Genomic DNA, 21,641 nt, shown 5'->3' on the forward strand with positions numbered 1-21,641 from the left:
GGTCCAGCAGGTGCAGAAGTTGGTTGTCCAGGTCACGCGGCTGGCCGGTGGCAGGGCAGGGGCGTGCGTCTGCGGGCGGGCCGCTAAGACCCGCTAGGTCCCAGCCAGGCGGTCTCGGTTCCTGCAGGGCACAACCCAGACTCCTTCAGGGAGGAGACGTACTCTGCGCAGGTGGTAGAAAACCTTGAGAGTCGGAGTGCCTCAATTTTAAAACATTCAGGAAAAGGCTTAACTCGAGAGAGGTAAGAAGAAAATTAAAAACTTCCCTTTTGAACAAATAATAGCCTCTTACAAATGAAATAATAAAAAAGATTTCCTCCACGACCTCTTACACAAGAGGTATAAAGTACTTAGGAATGAACATGAGCAAGTTACAAGATCCTCAGGATGAAATCCCTCAACCTTTGCTGAAAGGCAGAAACAAGACCTGAGTAAGTGAAAAATAGGTGCCATCTCTTTGGATAACAAGTCAGTATCAAAATTATGCCAGTTCTTTCCAAGTTAAGTCACAAAATCAGCGCAATTTCCATCGGAGTCCCAAGTTCTCTTGGGAATGTGTTAGAACTAATTTTAGATTTTATACAGAAGATTACATTGTTGTGAATTATCAGGAAACCCTTTAAAAAAGAGTAGTAAGCATTTGCCCTACAAAAAATTAAAATACACTGAACACCAAGATACTGACACAGCAATAGGAAAATAATCAATGGAATAGGAGGATAGATCTATTATTATTTTTCTTCAGATACCTTCAAGTAAAAGAAAAAAACTTTTAATAATATAGATTGTAGAGCATTATCCCCATGACAGTGTAAATATTTTTGTCAGTCTAATATGTATACACACACGTGGGATGATACCCGTCTAATGTTAAAGATAAGTTATTTCTGATTAGTTGATACATTGGTTTCCTAGAGCACCACGAACGGGTGGCATAAAACAGAGTAACTTAGTCACTTATGGGGTCCAGAAGTCCTAAATCAAAATGTTGGCAAGCTTGGTTCTTCTAAGGGCTCTTGGGGAGAGTCTGTTCCATGCTTCTCAACTTCCGGTGGTTGCTGGCAATCCTTGGCATCCCTTAGCCTCCAGTCTCTGTCAGTTTCATCACATGGCATCGACTATGTGTCTGTCCTCTTATAAAGACACTAGTTACTGAATTAGGACCCAACCTAATCCAACATGACCTCATCTTAACTTAATTATATCTGCAAAGGCCCTATTTCCAAATAAGATCACCTGTCCAAGGTGGACATGAATTTTGGGGGACACTAGTCAACCTACTACAGGTTGGATTTTTAAAAAACTTCTCCTTAGTGTTTTTTCTACATGCTGTGAATTCTTTATAAATATATGATATTTTAGGAAAAAAAAAGGGATATTTCTTTTAAAAACTACAGGAATGTGGAAAAACTCCACCATATATGACAAAGATGATGCTTTAGTGGAAAAAATGGTTTATTAAATACTGTTGCTGTAATTAAAGAGATTAAAAATAAAATGCAGTTAATTTAAAAATTTTGCATCCTAACAGGAGCAAAAGTAAATTTAAGATGGATTGAAATCTAAATATATTCAAAAGCATATGCTTTTTTTTAATAATCATGCAAGATACAAAAATAAGAACATGAAGCAATGAATATACCACTTGGAGATGTAATAAGACACGCAAAATCCTGTGTCTTACCCAAAGCTTCTCATACAGTGCTTGGGCCCTAGAATTTCCATTTTTAACAAGTACTCCACATTCTCTTGTAGGTATTCCACCAACCACATTTTGAGAAACACTGGTGTAAATGAATAGGTTAATACATTTGTCTATATAAGTAAAATTTGAGACTTTGGGAGAACATATTTATAATATTTAGCAAGCAAGGCATTAATATCTCTACTGTATAAAGATTTCTTAAAAAGAGTTTCTAATAATAAGAGAAAGACCGCTCAATAGAAAAATGAGCAAAGAATATACACCTGCAATTCACAAAGGAAATACAACCAATTAAAAAAAAAACTGATAAAAGAATCTAAACCTCACTAATAACCAAGGAAATGCAAATTTAAATAACAATTATTTGTGTGTGTGTATGTTTTCCTTTAATATTGACAATTATTTTAAAAATTACTAATAAAGTGGTATGGCAAAGGGTTGATTTAGCCATGCCTATCAGCACTTTAAGCTTTTACATCCCATAAGCTGGCAGTCTAACTTCCAAGAATTTGTCTCACAGATATAACACAATATGCATGATATACTGATGTATAAGAATATTCATTGGGGCATTATTTGGATGTCAGACAATTGAAAACAATCGAACATGGAAGGATGAGAAGTCTGCGGCACAGCCACAAATTTAGTATGATACAGATTTATATGGACTGACTTGCAAATATGTTCTTACTATAATTATGGCTGGTAGGTGAAAAAGGAAAGTTGTAGAAGAATGTGCAGGTTGCAGTCTCATTTTTGTTTCTCAAAACATATGTGTGCTTATATTTCTGTGTGTGAATGATAGCTACATATTTACATAGAAGGATCTAGAATTGGAGGAGTAGTCTGGGGATTTATTCTGGTTGCTTGCAAAGCACGTGATTTATTTTATTTAGATTACACGTATTCTGGAGTTGGCTTAAAGATCATTTCTAGAACTTTTTTTCAAATTTTGTTAGTTAACATACAGTGCAATTATGGTTTCAGGAGTAGAATTCAGTGATTCATCACTTACATACAACACCCAGTGCTCATGATAGCAAGTGCCCTCCTTAATACCCATTACCTGTCTAGCCCATCCCCCACCCACCTCCCTCCATGAACCCTCAGTTTGTTCTCTATAAATAAGAGTCACTTATGGCTTGTTTCCCTCTCTCCTTTTTTTATTTTCCCTCTTGCCATATGTTCATCTGTGTTCTTTCTTAAATTCCACATGAGTGAGATCATATGGTATTTGTCTTTCTCTGAATTATTCACTTACCGTAATACACTCTAGCTCCATCCATGTTGTTGCAAATGGCCAGATTTCATTCTTTTTGATGGCTGAGTAATATGTTGTAGTATATATAATTACCATATTTTCTTTATCCATTCATCAGTTGATGGACATTTGGGCTCTTTCCATAGTTTGGCTATTGTTGATAATGCTGCTAATTTATGGAACTTTTAAAAGAAGATGATATATATCACACTCAAGCCATGTCTTTTTGCTGCCCCTGGGTGGGGGGACCCCACACACACAAAAAAGTACATCAAGCACCCTACCCCCAGCCAAATTACTAGGGGTTTTCTCTGAGGGTGCAGGGAAGGAACGAGGGGCATACATATTTCATGCCTCCACTTTATAATATAATCATCGAAGTCTCAGCATTTAACACTCCCTGAATTACCTTGTTTCCTTATATATTTACTTGTTTATCGATTCTCTTCACCACTGAAATCCAAATTTAGGGCTTTTGCTGCTTTGTGTTCACTGACACCCACAGGTTAGTATGCTAACCTTGATAAATGTACACTGAGTACATGTTGAATGATGAGGATTTGAGTGTGTTTTGCTTTGAGTTTGGTTTTATTTGTTTTGCTTTTGGCTTCTGTTTAAATTTCCAGATGCCCGCCTCCTCCAATCCTTTCTCCCAAAGTGTTCCCTCGGTTCATTTTTGAATAATCACAATAGCCAAGTGTAAATAACAGATCCTTTAGAAGCAGATCATTCTGAAGCACGATCTCCTAATATATATTAAAAAAAAAATGCCAAGGAACTGCCTAAATATATCTTTCCTCCTAATTCTTACATTAGTAATCCTCAACTCCTTTTGCCAGCTTTTCAAAATCTGAGGTGTATCCTGTAACATGTTGATGAAGCCCCATTTATTCAGGTCATAAATATTGAGTACATAGTTTGTGCAAATTACTGTGCTAACTGCTTATAGATTCATACCTACACTTCAAGTATAGGCAGAGCTGTGGACACCAGGTGCAAATCTCCCCATAGTTCACGTAACAACCAATTAGTTTTTTGTTGTTTCTTAGAAGATCATCTCCCTAACTTTGCCCTGAGCTATCTGACATACTCATCCCTCCCTGCCCCACTCAACTGCTTACCCCTTGGCAGGTTAGTTCTCCTTAGCAGAACTTTACATACTTGTAATTTAAAAAAAAAAAAAGTTGTTTAGTGAGCTCCTCAAGGCAGGGGGACCACGTCTGATTTGTTTGCTGCTGTTTTCCCATCATGCCATGGGACTTTACATGGGGGAGGCATTTAACAAAACAATCTGAAGGAGTAAATAAACGTGGGATGCCTTGTCTGGTTTCTCCTAGCAACCATAAAACATGGCTTCTTTTAAAACTGCTTTTGACAATTCAAAATTACAGAATGTTACATACTTCGAATATAAAGTAAACTGATTTAATCACAGTTCTGGTAATAAAATCAGCAAAACTTTAGCTTCTGACAACTATCTTGATTCAATTAAAAATGTTCAGTTCTGTACAAAACATACCGCCTTTTTTTGTCCTAGACAAATGTTACTCCAATTCTCCACCTAAAAGTATTGTCAGGAAGCCCTATGCTAAGCAAGGTTAATTGTAAAATTGTAAGTGCACCTCTATAAAAAAAAAATACAGTATTTGCCTAAGAAACAGGGAATTTTTTACTCAGAAAGAAAGAAGAAAACCTTCAGACTAAGCACATACAGATAGTCAGCAACAGATGCAGATTGCCTTTCTGCTCAAATGCTTGAAGAGCAAGGCTGCAAAAAGTCTTGGTGTTGTGAGCACAGAAGGGCAAAGAAAGCCCCTCCAGAAATTTGCCCAAACTAGACAGTGACTAGATCCCATCTCTGAGAGATGGGAGCATGCGATTGGCAAGCTCTGACATGGAACCAATGCAGAGCAGAGGCCAAATTTCATTCATATAAGAAACAAGTCTGAACTTAAAAAGGAGAGACTTTATTCAAAAGGATTATTGCAAGGAGTGGGGTGTAGCATGTGGGGGATGAAGCCCTATTGCAATGGGATGTGGGGGACCATGGAAATGGGGAGAATGTCATGACCATAGCACCTGCAGGCGTCTCCAGAGTTAGGCAGATAAGGGTTTTCTTTGATAAAGAGGGATAAACAAGGATAGAAATACCCTGTTGTGGGGGGTGGGGGGGTGAAAGCAGAGCATGATTGGATTGTACATCAGAGAATATTTTAGTCTGAGGTCAGCCTAGTCTCAGGAGGGGTTGTCAACTGGTCAGGCTGAGGGTGGACCAAAGTTCGGGCACCTGGAGGCAGAAGAGAAGCTTAACCAAAGTTTGATGAACAAGCATTTTGTTCCTATTGATCAGTGAAGACAAAATAGTTCAGCTCATTTTTGAGGCAAAGAATGGGAATTTGGAGGGTCTATGTCTGGTCTTGTCCTAGGTAATTAAGGTGGGGAGCTGCTTCTGTGAGTCTTACCTAAGTCGTATTTGGAGGAGGGTTTTTTTTTTTTGCAATATGCCATTTCCAGAAGGCAAAATATGGGTGAGATATCCTTATTCTTTGTTGTTTTCCAGGAGCATGGGGTTCAGTTCAAATTCAACGCTATTGGCAGTGAGCTTCCAAGGACAACCTCAGAGTCTTCCTTTATTCCTTCTCTGAGTCCTTCTTTCTTTACATATATCTGAGTTTCTGACTCCCTTATCCATTTCCTTCTCTTTGAAGAAACTTTCACATTTCTTGTAGTGCAGGTCTAATGATGACAAATGCCTTCAGGTTTTATCTGAGAAAAAGTATTTCTCCTTTACCTTTGAAGGATAATTTTGCTGGGTACAAAATTCTGAGTTGGTGTTTTTGTTTTGTTTTGTTTTGTTCCTTTTAAAAATCTGGGTATTTCTTTCCATTCTCTTGCTTACATGGAATCTGATAAGAAATTTGGTGTAATGCTTGTCCTTATTTCTCTATACGTGAGATGTCTTTTTTTCCAAGTGGCTTCTTCCAAGATTTTGGCTTTGGCTTTGGCTTTCTGCAGTTTGAGTACAATATGCCTAGGTGTAGATTTTTTGGTATTTATCATACTTGGTTTTTTTTGTTTTTTGTTTTGTTTTGGTTTGGGTTTTTTGGTTTTTGGTTTTTTTGAGCTTCTAGAGTCCATGGTTTATTTTTGTCAATAATATTGGAAAATTGTCAGCCTATATTATTTCAAATATTTCTTCTGCTTCTTTCTCTCACTTCTCTTTCTGGAATTCCCATTAGCTTATGTTATACCTTTTGTAATTGCACCCACAGTTCTTGGATATTTTGTTCAATTTTTTTTTTCATTCTTTTTTCTCTTTGCATTTCAGTAGTAAGTTTCTATTGACATGTTTTCAAGCTCACTGATTCTTTCTTCAGCTGTGCCCAGCCTACTAATGAGCCTATTAAAAGCATTTTTCATTTGTTAGAGTTGTTTTGATTTCTATGATTATCTTTGAGTTTGAGTCTCCATCTCTCTGCTTACATTACCCACCTGTTCTTGCATGTCATCTACTCTTTTTATTAGTGTGCTTAGCACCTTTATTTATGGTTATTTTAAATCCTCAATCTGATCATTCCAAAATCTCTGCTGTATCTGAGTCTGGTTCTGATGCTTGCTTTGTCTCTTCAGATTTTGGTTTTTTTCTTGCCTTTTGGCAAGAACTTTTTGTTAGAAACTAGACGTGATGTATTGGGTAATAAGAATTGAGTAGATAGGCCTTTGGTGTGAAGTTTATTTTTATCTGGCTAGGAGTCAGGCTGTGTTTATAGTGGCTGTAGGTATCAGAGACTTCAGTTTCCTCTAGTGTCCTGGTTTTTGTCTCTCCATTGTCTTTGGGTTTCCCTAGGAACTCCTCCTTAGATAGAGTCTGGGCCTTGCAGTTCTTTTAGCTCTAACCCCCTGTTATTATACAGGGAGCCTATTGATTTGGTGGTAAGGGGGTGGGGAGGGGAATCATTCTATAATCCTATAATTAGGTCTCAGTGTTTCAGTGAGTCTGTACCCCTGTCTGTGACCTTCATAAAAGTTTCTCAGCTAATTTTCTTTCCCCTGAGGTGAGATGGGAAGGCTAGAAGTGGCTGGCTGGAATTGGCTAACATTCCTTTCCCTAAGAAGGCTCCTTTCTCTTGCTGGGTAAGTGTTTATTGTGATGTATTTCAGAATGGCTACTCCCCTGCCCCACCCACAGCCAGACATGAAGGGTTTTTCTCCTGTCTTCACCGTGAGAACCCACTGGGGGTGCTGGAAGTAGAACTCTGTGAAAATGTGGGGGATCCCTGCTTTAACTGGGCCTCCAGGAGCTTTTAACTCTCAGGTTAGTCCATCCTCAGCTTCCAGCAATTTCTGAAGCACATACATGTTCCTGCCAATTCTGGCTCCAACAGCTTCTGCTTTAGGTCAGCTGGTCTGTGGTCTCTGTATTCACTTGTCTCTCCAGTTTTCAGGGTGCTGGTTTATCCTGTGACCTCGTTTCTCTGGTAAATGTAAGAAAAGTCATTGATTTTCAGTTTGTTCAGCTTCTTTGTTGTTCTGAGGGAGAGAAACATGACTTCCAAGCTTTGGAGTTTTTTTGTTTATACATTTAAATAATTTTTAAAATTCTCACAAGAATTACACACTGGTAATCTCCAAATTCAGTTTTTTTCAGATAACACAGTCTTTTAAAATATATATATTTATTAGAGAGAGAGAGAGAGCACATGAGTGGGGGGAGGAGCAGAGGGAGAGGAAGAAGCAGACTCCCCACTGAGCAGGAAGCCCAATGCAGGTTCTGAAGTCCAGGATCATGACCTGAGCTGAAGGCAGACGCTTAACCAACTGAGCTACCCAGGTGCCCCTCAGATAACACGGTCTTAAAAATGTATCTGAACCCTCTCCCCTCTCTGGATTTCTTTTTCCCACTTAGTATGAGCAATATTTTCATAAATTAAAAAATATTTTTCTTTTTTTAAATATTCAAAGAGTCCTAAAATTTAGTATCTCACTACCAGCCTATTGCTAGTCAACCAGTTTCTTTTTGGGTAGTTTAAAAATGGCCTAACCTTGTCCTTTCTCTCTCTTTTTTAATTTTAGTCCATAGTTATTAAATTAAATGTTAACTCAACTGTTTTTTTAAATATTTTTTTATTATTTTTTAATTTAAATTCAATTAATTAATGTATAGTATATTATTAGTTTCAGAGGTGGAGTTCAGTGATTCATCAGTCTTATATAACACCCAGTGCTCATTATATCACATGCCCCCCTTAATATCCATCACCCAGTTACCCCATCCGCCTGCCCCTCCAGCAACCCTGTTTGTTTCCCACGATTAAGAGTCTCCTATGGCTTGTCTCCCTCTCTCATTTCATCTTGTTTTATTTCCCCCCCCTTCCCTTATGCTCCTCTGTTTTTTAACTCAACTGTTTTATTGAACTGCCTTTATATGGTTTTGGGGATGGGGTAGCATTTATTGGCAAATTATGTCCCAAGGACTGTGCTAAGTCCCTCTCAAACTTCACTGTGCTTCTGAGTCATCTAGAGATTTGTTTGAAGTGCAAACTCCAGCTCAATTTGGTCTGGGCTGGGACCTGACTTGAGCATTTCTCACGAGATGATGCCCAGGCTGCTGGTCTGGGACCACACTTGTCTCAATTAATCCCCACTTATATATAAGTCATCTGAGACTGAGGGGAGACATAGCTTTTACACAGCTTCACAGCTAGTCAGTATTTGAATCCACGTTCTTCAGACTACAAAAGAAGTAGCCACGGGAATTCTCCCAGTTAATTATCCTGCCATCCCCACAACCACAGCCCTCTAGTTAGATCTCTGTTTAGGACACTGCTATGAGTTGGAACTGTGTTTCCCAAAAAGCGTGTGTTCGGGTCCTGACCTCCAGGACCCACGAATGTGAGCTTATTTGGAAATAGGATCTTTACAGATACAATCAAGTGAAGATGGGGTCATCCTGGAGGAGGGGCCCTAAATGCAATCTGATGGGTGTCCTACTAAGAACTGGAAAGGAGATGCAGACACATGCACAGAGAAGAATGCCGTGTGAAGACAGAGGTAGAGAGTGAAGTAAGGCTGCCACATGTCAAGGGACACAGGATTCCTGGCCGGACGCCACCGGAAGCTGGAAAAGCAGGGAAGCCTTCTCCCCTCGAGGCTTAAGAGAGAACGTGCCTCTGTCTGTACCTCCACTGAGGATTCCAGCCTCCAAAACTTGAGAAAATAAAATTCTGTTATCGTAAGCTTCCAAGTTTGAGGTAATTTGCCAGAGTAGCCCTAGGAAACTAGTAGAAACACTTAACACAATGCTTTGCTTTTCCGTGTTTCTGGATGGATTGTCATCAGGCAGGTTCAGGGGCTGCTCAGAGCACTTTAGTCCCACTCTAGACCTCGCCCCACTTTGCTGTTTATTTTGCCCATGAGAATCAGGAAAATGTAAGCACATTCACGTTATGAAAGTAAATCGGCCATATTGGGCTTTAGAGCAGAGAAGCCCCTGGTTTGCTTTTCTTTTCAAACACTTTTTTTTTTTTAATGTTTTATTTATTCATGAGAGGCAGAGAGAGAGAGAGAGAGGCAGAGGCAGAGGGAGAAGCAGGCTCCCCACTGAGCAGGAAGCCCAATGCGGAACTCGATCCCAGGACTCTGGGATCATGACCTGAGCCGAAGGCAGACGCTTAACCCTCTGAGCCACCCAGGCGCCCCCTTTTCAAATACTTTTTGAAGCAAAGCTGTATTTTCCAAAAACAGCAAAATTTTCTCCACAGGAAAGATCTTGTCTACTTGTGATTAATTGCCTGGGTATTTGCTTGGGAACTGGATTGCTGATCAAGTATTTATCATCTGAAAATCTCCTGACCTTTAAAAAAGAACAACTTCCTGGGATTGCCTTATATTTGTTCCCCGAAGACTCTGTGCTACCGAAAGTTAAAATTCAAAACCAGGTTTTATTTCATCATCTTCCCAAAGCAAAAACAGTATTTTGGCTTTTGTTGGCCTCAAGTGAAGATAAAGTAGACCAGGAATGACTTCTGGTCTTCACTTCCCATCTAAAAGTTATTAGCAGTAGGGAGGAAACGTTGATGCTGGTGCTTGCCTGGAGGTGGTCAGCTGTCTCACCTACATGTGGCCACCTCCTGTGGCCTAGGCTTCCTCACTACATGGCAGCCTTGCAGTAGCTCAGTGCTCCACGCTGAGCAAGCCGAGAATGAAGGCGGCAGAAACCAGCCAGCCTTTTCTCACCTGTGTTGCTCACCTGTGAAGCTGTGTCGCTCATTTCTGCTACATGTTATTGGCTACAAGGGAGTCACTAAGGTCGGCCCAGATGTAAGGTGAGGAGTCTAGACTCTGCCTCTTGATGAGTCTGAGGAATGTGCAGGCGTGTGTACAAATCAGCCCAACACCTTTTACGAATAAGAAACATTTCACATGGCATGCAATGACAGTGGGGATGCACTGAGCTGAGGACATTCAACGGTTTCTGTTTGAGCTGAGCAAGACACTGCCCCTGCCTGGCACTCACGTTCCTCAATCCTTAATTGCAAAAGGAGGGGCCACAGGAGGCCCACCCCAGAGCTCCTGCACCGAGCTGTGATTTTATGGTTCTTCCTTATCATCTCACTAGTCAAAACCTTAGAGGTTCTTGTTTGAATTTTGCAGTGACGTTCCTGCCACTTAAAGCTGTCTGGGGCAGAATGAAGCAGAAATGCGTCTGATCTCAGGCCTTCGACTCTACTTCTTCCTATGGTGATTACTAGCAGACATGGTTCCGTGTATTCCAAGTGCTGGAGGCCGCTTCTTGGCCTCGCTGGCTGTCTATACTCATAGCAAGCCCAGCCTCCGTACTTCCTGAGGGGTGGATCTGCGCAGGCCCACCCCTCACTGCGGAGGCCTCCGCTCAGCCAGAGACCTAAGGCTATGAGCACCTGAAGCACAGTTGGTGTGCTTATCAACCTAGAAAGCGGTCAGGGGCAGGAGGGTGGGCCTGACCTGACTAACCAAAGTCCTATGTCAAGTACCTTGCCACAAACCTCTAACCAGGGGGTACTGAGAGTATGTCATAAATACTGCAGGGGACCTCCTTATTGCAGGGGACATATGTATACCAAAATAATTCATTGTTTATCTGAAATTCAGATTTAAGGGGATGACCTGTATTTTTATTTGCTAAATCTCGTCACACAGCACATCCTTCCTGGTTTTCTTTCTGTCAAGGCAGTTCTTGCTGTACCCGTGAACCGTGGGGACCTCCTGATCATACTTCACGGACACCACAGAAATCCCTTCGGATTTGCCAAGGTGACCGCCTCCACCCGGAGCATTGTGATCATCCCACCAGCTCTGTAAGAGAATCGCTTTCCCACACAGTATATTGTAAAAGTTGGGAATCTGGTTCCTGTTTGGTGAGAAACTGTGCATCACAGTGTAATTCTTAGAACTAGTTTTCTTCTCGTGGCTGAGGTTGGGCAGTCTTTCATATGTGTAAAGGTTATTCACCTTGGTGTTGCTGTGAGCTGTCTATATCCTTTGCATGGTTGGTTTTTTTTCTCTTTTTTAATTAAGTTTTTGTTTTTTCCCCTCAATTTCTAGGAACTCTTTCATATCAGGAAGCTCAGTCCTCTGTCCCAGACATGACTGAAACTATTTTCCCCCAGTTTATTGATATTACTCTGTCTTGATTATAGATGCCTATCGTTGTCCCATGAATCTGACCTATGCTTACAGGTGAATTAAAATCTCTCCCTGCTGGTGGGTTGTGTCTGTTTCCTCTTCGGTCTCCTACCATTCCTTGTGAATATTGCTGCTGGGTATTAGGTCATCACAAAGTGCCCTTCATGTCATTTCTAATGGTTTGGGGGCAGAATTCTGCTCTGTCTGATTTTCCTATGAGGAACACAGTGTTCTTTTTATTTGTATATGCTTTGCTGTACTTTGCTCATCTCTTTAACTGAACTGAATCACCTTTATGGGGTGTGTCTCTTGTGCACAGCATACAGTTGGATTCTGCTTTGGGATAAAACCTGAAGATCTTTCTCTTTTAATAAGTGATTTAATCCTCTAATCATTTAATGATTAACACATACGTTTGGTATTAGCTCTGTCCCATTATTTTATGTTGTATTTCAGTTTCTAGGGCATTTTTTAAAAAGTTTTTCTCTATATGGTTTGTTTTCTTTGCTTTTTGTATAGGGTTTTTATATTTAAGGTATGTAGTCTCATTTTATTGGCTACTTGTATAAATATAATATTTTTTGGAAGATTTATTTATTATTTGAGTGAGAGATTGGGGGGAGGGGCAGAGGGAGAGAATCTTCAAGCAGACTCCCCGCTAAGCATGAAGCCCAAGGTGAGGCTCCACATGGGGCTCGATATCACACCCCTGAGATCATGACCCCAGCCGAAACCAAGAGTCCGACGCTTAACCCACTGAGGCACCCAGGCGCCCCTTGTATAAGTATGATATTACCCACACTTTTGCTCCTTCATTTTTTTAGACGGCATTGATGACGTTTGAATCTTCCCCCTCCCTCTTTTTCATCTATAACCTGATTTTGTCAGTCATTATATATTTGTCAATATTTATATTTGAGCAGTGGAGTCTGCAACAGGCAAAGCTCTGTGTCACTGATTATATAAAAAGGGAAAAAGAAAGAAGAAATATAAGTGTGTTTGTATATGCATAAAATATTTTTAATATAATATTCAAGAGATGGTGACATTGGTCCTCCACGTGGGGAAAAATGCATATTTGGGAGACACTGGCAAAAGGGAGAGTTTTTTCATTTCTATGCCTCTTGTAACTTTGGAATTTTTAACCATATGAATGTATGATCACTTCAAGTGAAATGAACTTGGTACAAATAAAAATAAAAGAAAAAACAGGTCAGCTGGAAATATATGTGTTAATTTTTAAAATGAGGACTAAAAATAATGTTAGCAAGGTGTCTCCTGCTTTATCAGACATTGAAATCTTCCACAGAGTTATAGAGCTAAGTGGGTTTAGGCAAATGTCCGAGCCACAGATGAATGGGATGGAACAGAAATGGAAGAAACGTCCTTGCCCTGAACACAGCTCAACCCCCTGATGGGTCCAGATCCCACCCCCTCTTGTTCCTGCCCTTACCCCTCTCATCTGCAGGGTTAGCTGCTTCTTTCTCCTGAGTCAGTTCATGAACGTACAAACAGGATGAATTAGCTCCCATTAAAAAAGCAAAACAAAACAAAACACAGCTCCCTGAGTCTCCGCACTTCTCCGCACACTTCTCCAGATGCATTTCTTTTTTCCCTATGTTTGTGTCTTCACCCCTATTCTCTTCAGCTGGGAGCCCTCCTCCTCCACTGCAATGACCAAACCCAACGGTCCTTTTGCAGTGCTCATCTTACCCCTCAGCCGCTTTGAAGGAGCAGACCTCCCCTCCTTCTTAAAGTGCTTTCCTCTCCAGGCTTTGGGAAGCCGCCCCCCCGGGCTCCCGCACTGGCTGTTCCTCTGCATTCTCCTTTCCTCCACTACCCCGCCCCCCCATTTACACTTTCTGTCCAGGAGACCCTTGATCCCTGCAGACTCAGGAATGCTAATGACCCTCCCAAACTTGTATTTCCAGCCAGAACTTTCCTCCTGAGGGAGGTCCTACCATCTGCTTAATGCCACCACTTGACAGTGAGAAAGAATTTCAGCCTTAGCTTATTTAAGACAAAGCTCTGGGTATTCCTACCTGGAACTTAGCGCGTCGCCAGGTTTTTAGCACCTCAGTTACCATATCCAAATTCCCTTCTCTTATATCCAGCAAATCACCAGGTCCCGTAAGCTTGAACATAGCTATGTTTGAGTTTGATCGCTCCCAACCGTCCTCAGAACTGCTGTCTCTGTCCCTCTTGGATGACCTCAAGTGCTTCCTAACTGGCCTCTCCAGTCCTGCTCCTGTTTCTCCATGCCTGTCCTCGACGCAGTGCCCCCCGAGGGTGCTCTTTTCATCAATGGAAATCCAACCATACTCCCTAGCTACAGAATCTTCATCCCATGGCCTGCAAAGACCCCCATTAAAATCCCTGAACTTCTGCTCACTGATTTCCGTCTAGCTGCTTTAGCCTTTTTGCTCTCCCTCCCCTCCCCCAAATACCAAACCTGATCCTGCCTCAGTGTCTTTGCACTTGCTGTTCCTCTACCCCCAGAGTGTCATGGTTTTTTTTCTGTACTCCATGGGGGACTCCCTTGCATTTTTCATGTTCCTTTTGCTTCTTTCAGGTGTCTGCTCAGTTACCATTCTTCACAGAGGCTTGTGAAGCCTTTTGCTAAAATAGCTGTCCTCCTGTCCACAATGTTACTCTACTGTATTATTGGCATCGTTTTCTTCTTCCTGCTTATCCCAATTTGTTCATTGCCTGTGACTACTTGTTGAACAGAAGTCAGGAAAGGCAAGGATCTCATCCATTGTATTCAGTGCTGCTGTATCACTTCTGCCTAAAACAGTGCCTAGAACATAATATTTCCTTAATAAAAATTGGTTGAATGAATAAAGGAAGGAAGGAATGAATGGACATTCAGAAATGAACTCAAGTTTATGTAAAAAATTAGCATATAATGAAAATGGTATTACAAAACAGTAGATAGGTAAATGATATTTATTTATTGGTATCTGGATAATTAATTAATAACCATATAGGGAAAAATAAATTTCATTTCCTACCTGTATGCATATAAATTAAGTAAGTAAGTGATTCCAGGAGAATTAAAGTCTTTAAATTATGTTTTAAATTTATGTTTTTATGTTTTGTGCACCCTGGTGTATTTTTTTATTTATATTTTAAATATTTAAAGGTAAAAATCAAAACTCTGCTAGTGCTTTGAGAATTTATATTTTCTTACATGTATATTTTGGGTGATTGTTTAAACCATGATCCTAAGGAAAAAACAATAAGGGGACACATTACTTCATTTTAATAAATAAGAACTTAGAGATAATGTTTAAAGTTATATGACCTAGTAAAAAAGATTCTGATATATGTTGCAAAGACCTAATAACCTTAGTATATAAAGAGAGCTTATAAATCAATAAGAAAAATAAAAACCCAGTAGGTAAAATGAATACCCATGAACAGTTACTTCACTAAAGAATTAAAGACAAATACTAACATTTTTTTACTTATAGTTAAAGAATGATACATTAAAACAACATGATTCTATTTCTCTCTTACCGTATAGCAAAGATTTTTTTAAAATGCTAAAGTGATTCCTTGTATTGAAAGGGGAACGTGAATTCCTATACACTACAAATTTAAATTAGTGCAACTTTTCTGGATAGTAACCGGCACTACTGTAGCTTTTTAAAAAAACATAAACTAATCAAATCTAAACTTATATTTCTTAAAATTGTTACATTAAAAATTGGACTACAGGGCGCCTGGGTGGCTCAGTTGGTTAAGCGACTGCCTTCGGCTCAGGTCATGATCCTGGAGTCCCGGGATCGAGTCCCGCATCAGGCTCCCTGCTCGGCGGGGAGCCTGCTTCTCCCTCTGACCCTCCCCCCTCTCATGTGCTCTCTGTCTCTCTCATTCTCTCTGTCTCAAATAAATAAATAAATAAAATCTTTAAAAATAAATAAATAAATAAATAAAAATAAAATAAAAATAAAAATTGGACTACAGGGGCACCTGGGTTGCTCAGTCGTTAAGCGTCTGCCTTCGGCTCAGGTCATGATCTCAGGGTCCTGGGATCGAGCCCCACATCGGGCTCCCTGCTCTGTGGGAAGCCTGCTTCTCCCTCCCCCACTCCCCCTGCTTGTGTTCCCTCTCTCGCTGTGTCTCTCTCTGTCAAATAAATAAATAAAATCTTTAAAAAAGAAAAAATTGGACTACAATATAAATATCTAAAAATAGGACATTGTAGGATTTTAATATATCTGTGCAAAGGAATAAGACAAAGTCATTACGAATACTGACGTAAAACTATGATACTTACATGGAAAGATCTAATATGTAATTAAAAAGTATGCAGATTGCAAATAGTATAGTTCGATTTTTGTTAATAAGTGTATGTTTATTACATGAGATCAAAGCAAAAAAAAATCAGGCATGTTACTTGTTACAGTAAAAATATGTTATCAAGGACAAATGGAAATTATGAAAAATTAATTTTAAAAAGGTAAAGTAAAAAATAAGAAAAGCAAACAGGAAATTAAAAAGATGAACAAAAATATGAAAACTTACCACAAGTACATAAAACATAAAAAACATCAGTTGGCAGCTGGAAACATTTGCTTTATTTTTTATCTACCCAAGTAATTTGTGAATGCACTCTTGTTGGAAATATTCAAATAATATGGATGAAACATGGTCTCCTTGGCCTTTCTGTTTCCAGAGATAAAATCTATTATATCTGGTGCACAGGCTTCTAGGATTTTTCTTATATTTATCAAATATATTTTTTTCTTTAACTTTTTACTTTAGCCATATGTCTTAGAGTTTTTGCCTGTCAGTGCACATAGATTTAAGTCATTTTTTTAATGCTACATAATATTTCAGAGTACATATACAGGCTTATTACTGAGCTATTTTCTCTTTACTGGTTTTATTTATTCACCCAACAAAAATGCACCCTGGACTCTGCAGACGAAGCAGTGACAAGAAGGACAAGGCTCCTGACCTCAGAAGTCATTCTGCTCACAGAGTCCATGACGGGGCTAGAGTTGGAGAAGCCCAGAGCCCTTATTTAAGTCCATCATCTTTTCTTTTCTTTTTTAAAGATTTTATTTATTTATTTGAGAGAGAGAGAGCACAAGCAGGGGGAAGGACAAGGGGAGAGGGGGAATGGCAGGGGGAGAGAGGGAGGGAGAAGCAGACTCTCCACTGAGCAGACCTGGGACTCGATCCCACGGGATCATGGGATCCCTGGGATCATGACCTGAGCTGAAGGCAGACACTTAACTGACTGAGCCACCCACGTGCCCCTAAGTCCATCATCTTAAAAAAAACAAAACAAAAGTGAAATTTTTTTTTTTTTCCCTCCAACTTCCTGGAAACTCTCTACAATACCCCTTCTCACACCAATTCTGCCTTTTTTTTTTTTTAAAGGCCTTTACATTTCCTATCAGCAGCACCCCTAAAATCAATGTTGTGGGCTCATCAGTACCTTCTTTCTGGTATTGCTTAATGGGGTGTGTGTTTGCAGAGAGAGTGGAGAGTAGTGGGTAAGGGAGGAAGGCGTGAAATATCTGAGTAAGAGTGAAATATCTGAGTAAGAGTGGTAGCATCAGCAGCTTTGGAAAGCCGACAGTCGCTTCACCGTTGGAAAGCCTGGCATTTGGCAGAAAATACCGCTTTAAAGATTCATCTGCAGGAAATACTGCTTTAAAGATTCACCTGCATGGTGTCCGAAGGCAGCAGCAAAACCAGATGCTATCAGAAATTTAAGTCTATGATTTTCTTATTTGTTTGGATGAGTAGGGACTCCAGCTCATTTTTAAATAACTGACTTTTCTTTCCGTTGCTTAAGTTGGTTTAATAAACGTTGGTTCCACCCGATAGTGACCGGATTAAAATGCAAAGTCACGCATGCTTAGAGTCAATTTATATCTGTGTGGAAAGTTATTATTATTTCTGCTTAAACAGACTGTATATCATGCTGGGCACTCCTACTGCCAAGAGTCTGAGATCATTTTATTTGAAATGTGGTTCTCCTTGGTTGGTCTCAGAAGCTCTGCAGTGCATGGGGGTGGGGTAGATATGCAGGTCAATGCTTTTGTGTGCGTTTATTGGGAAAAACTTAGAGGTTGGATTAAAAGCAAAACTTTATGCAGATGAGAGGGAATAGGTTTAATCATTACTGTTACCCAGACCCCTTTGTCATTTCCACATTTAGAACTTATTTTAGAGGCCTTGTTTAAGTAGGAGGAGTCCGCGTAGGTAATTAACAATCCCCACCCACCTAAACTCCAACAGAATGGCCACAAAGTCATTTTAATGCAAAGGTATAAGAATAAACATAAAAACAAAAAGACGAGGAGAGGGGACAATATCAGGTGAGTGATCAGAGCATTTTTAGAAGTGGGAAAATGGAAGCCAAATAGTAACTAGTTGAGTTAGGAGAGGGGCAGAATCTGGAATCTTAGTATTTCTAGAAGGGGACCTCAGAAGAAGCAAGCCAGCGGCAGTGGCGGGCGGCGTCGCGGATGACCCGGGTCTGGGCCGAGGAGGAGGAAGGGCTGACAGGAAGAAGAGTCGCTCGGCTGGTTTCCTCTCTTGTCACAGACTGCAGGAGGTACAGCCCAGCTGAGGGGAGGGCAGGGGGAGACATGGCAGATGCAGACAAGTATCTTGTGACAGAAGTGCGAATAAATTAAGTTATATTCCAAACAAGTGTGATTTGTCCATAACAGAACTTAACTTGGGATCAAGGAATTAGGTGTTTACTTTTACTTTATGCTTATGATTTGCGTTGTGTGTGATGTGTGTGTGTTTTGTATGTGTGGCATGGTGTGTGGTGCATGTGAGTGTATGTGTTGTTCATGTTATATGTATGTGTATGTTGTGTGTGTTGTGTCTATTGTGTGTACTTAGGGTGTATGTTATGTTTGGTGTGTGTTGTGTGTGGTGTATGTATTGTGGTGTGTTTGTGTGATTGTATTGTGTATGGTGAGTGTTTTGTATGTGTGTGTTATGTATGTTGTGTATGTTGTGTGGTGTGTATGTTGGGTGTAGTGTGTGTGTTGTGTGTGTGGTGTATATATTGTGTGTATTGTGTCTGTTGTGTGTGTGGTGTGTGTTGTGTGTAGTGTGTCTGTTGTGTGTGGTGTGTATATTGTGTCTGTTGTGTTTGTTGTGTGTGGTGTGTCTGTTATGTGTTGTGTGTGGTGTGTTTGTTGTGTGTAATGTGTGTTGTGTATAGTGTGTATTGTGTCTGTTGTGCGTTGTGTGTGTTGTGTGTATGTTGTGTGTAGTGTGTATTGTGTCTGTTGTGTGTGTTGTGTATGTTGTGGTGTGTGTGTGTGTTGTGTATGTTGCGCGGGGGTGTGTGTGTAGCATCTAAACCTTGCCACCCTTACCTCTCACAGCATTTCTACAAGAACATTCTTTTCATTTCTTCTCCGTTTTCCCAAACACAGTGCCCACACTTCCATTCTCTCTTCCTTCCCCGTCATTTCAGTCAGGCTCGGGCTGCCCGCCCCCCACGTCCGCCTTGACCTTACCAGGGCTTTGCCCTCTGCACCTGCAGCCTGTCTTCCCTGGCATTCAGTTGTGTGTATGTCCTTGGACTATCATTTTCCTTTAAGTTAATGTGTTTTCTGTTCAACTAGAACTTGTGTCTTACCTTAAACGTTTTATTTTATCTCACTTCCGTGTCGAAAGGTGAACGCTATTTATTTTACCTGATTTTATAACAGCGTGGTTATGGGAGGGGGGGCAATTACCTCTGTGTTTTAGCAGGCAGAGGCTGACCCCAAATCTAGGTATTCCAGTTTGACATGCATCCTAGCTTTGTGTCTTCCCTCTCCCACTCCCCCTGCTTGTGTTCCCTCTCTCGCTGTATCTCTCACTGTCAAATAAATAAAATCTTTAAAAAAATAAAAAATTAAAAAAAAATAAATGAAAAAGAATTTTTGTTCAATTCACAGTTGTCACTGTCAGTCCACAATTCTTTTGGTTGGACTTCTTTGACTGAGTAAAGGAAACCACATGTATATGAGGCATTCCCAACAGTGTAGGTCTATAGAAAAAGCCCCATTGGGATAGACCTCAATAGTACATAAATATATTTATAACTAAAAATAGAAACTATATATTGTTTTGCAACTCTTCTTTATTCTAAAATGTTTGTATTATTTGTATCAGTAAGTACACACTATATGATTATTATTAATGGCTGCAAAGAAATTACTGGTGGGCCATAATTCATTTAACAACTCTCTTAATTTGTGTAGGCATTTATGCTTCTTATAACTTTTTACTATTTAAAAAAATGTAGTGAAGCTAATGTTGTTAAATATTTATATATTTCCCAGTGTATTTTCTTGGTGACGATTTCTAGAAGTTACTGAGTTAAAGGGGAAGCATTTTTAAAGACTTCCGACGCTCTTGCCAGATTGCCCCACAAAGCTTTTGTCTTCCCACCAGCTGCACATGAAAGTGTTTGTTTCATTTGACTCCTAACCACATTGGGCATTATCTGTTTCATGTTTTTGAACTGGTTGCCAAACATTGTGTTTTCCCTTTTCCATGGATTTGTATGTTTTCGGAGACTAGTGAGAGTGAACGCTTTTTTTTTTTTTTTAAACATTCAGTAACTTAGTATCAGATGTTAAGTAAGTGAAACCCTCTCGCCTTGGTGAGTAACACAGTGCCAGTCATAGAAAGCATCCTAGGATGACCTTCAGGGCATTGGGGAGATTGGGGCTCTGGTAGTTGGGGTCTCAAGAAACAATAATAGACAAATGTGCGAGCAGACTTTGGGAAACATTACAAAATGAAGAGCCTCCTTCCAGCCAACCTGAGCTTGACCCTGGTTAACCCACGGACCCAGCCCTCCAGCTCATGTGCACCTTCACCTGTGGGAAGTTACAAGTGATCTGGGGAAATTATACACGAGGTGGGAGGGTTTCAGTGAACATTCATGACCACAAGCTCCATGTGGGCACTCAACACTCCCTTGGGGTTCTGCTACACTCTCCAAAACGTTTCCCACTTTCTCAACTCTTCTCGAAATTCTTATATCCCCTCCTCTCCACTTGCTTCTCTTTTAGTAGCCAGCCTTGACTTATTAGATGGGCAACCCCTCATCTTTCCTTCCTTTCTTTCCTTCCTTTCAAAATCCCACACTTGTCTGGCCCTACAACCTGTTGTAAGAGTGAGACATCAGTGCTGTTCTTCAAGGGCAAGCTCCTCTCCTTTCCATCTGCACTGCCTGCCCGCTCCCACCTGCTGGAGGCTTGTACTTCCGAAGCTAGTCTGTCTCTCTGCTACGCATCGTCCATTGCTTCTGCTTTACAGGCTCATTCCCATGGGCACCTGAGCAGGCTGTGTGGTTTCCCATTTTTAGCACCTGGGTGGCTCAGTCATTAGGCATCTGCCTTCGGCTCAGGTCACGATCCCAGGGGCCTGGGAGCAAGTCTCCCGTAGGGCTCCCTGCTGAGCGGGGAGTCTGCTTTTCCCTCTCCCTCTGCCCCCCCCCACTCCTGTGCATGTACTCTGTCTCTCTTTCAAATAAATAAATAAAATCTTTAAAATCTCAAATAAATAAGTACAATCTTTAAAAGGACCTATTATTGACCTGTCATACTCTTCTAGCTACACCATTTCTCTGCTGTCTCATAGCAAAACTTACTGAAAAAGTCTACGTTGCTACTGTAGCTATTCAATTGAGTAGTAATACTCAATTGCTATTCACTTTCACTTTTTAAAGCGTGAGATTTATTATGAAATAGAGCAGGCATGTGAGAGTACATAAAACATAAATGTATTTGTTTATATATAAACATATGTGTTACTTATATAAATATAAAACAGGTTTAGAAATCTATGTCCAAACTAGAACATCACCAGAGCCTTAGAAATCCCCCATATGATGTTCCTGAATCACATATCCTTGCCCCCATGGAAATAACCACTTTTCTGGACTTTGTGATAATCATCTCTCTCTTTATGGTTTTCCCTGCTTTGTATGTCTCCCTAAACTACACTACACATTTTCTA

General features: G+C 40.3%; 1 long non-coding RNA gene across 1 annotated transcript in view; it reads left to right on the plus strand.

The window, feature by feature from the left end:
• Positions 1-263: 263 nt before the first annotated feature.
• Positions 264-21,641, plus strand: part of LOC115938634 (uncharacterized) — a 33,843-nt gene continuing 12,465 nt past the window's right edge. Inside the window, exons 1-3 of the long non-coding RNA XR_014143905.1 lie at positions 264-431; positions 10,620-10,706; positions 11,175-11,302. This is a non-coding gene — a long non-coding RNA (uncharacterized LOC115938634). The remainder of the gene's footprint in view (positions 432-10,619; positions 10,707-11,174; positions 11,303-21,641) is intronic.

The sequence above is a fragment of the Leptonychotes weddellii genome, chromosome 3, assembly GCF_054177405.1.
Source record: "Leptonychotes weddellii isolate Sample4059 chromosome 3, ASM5417740v2, whole genome shotgun sequence".
NCBI classification, from domain to species: Eukaryota; Metazoa; Chordata; class Mammalia; order Carnivora; family Phocidae; genus Leptonychotes; species Leptonychotes weddellii.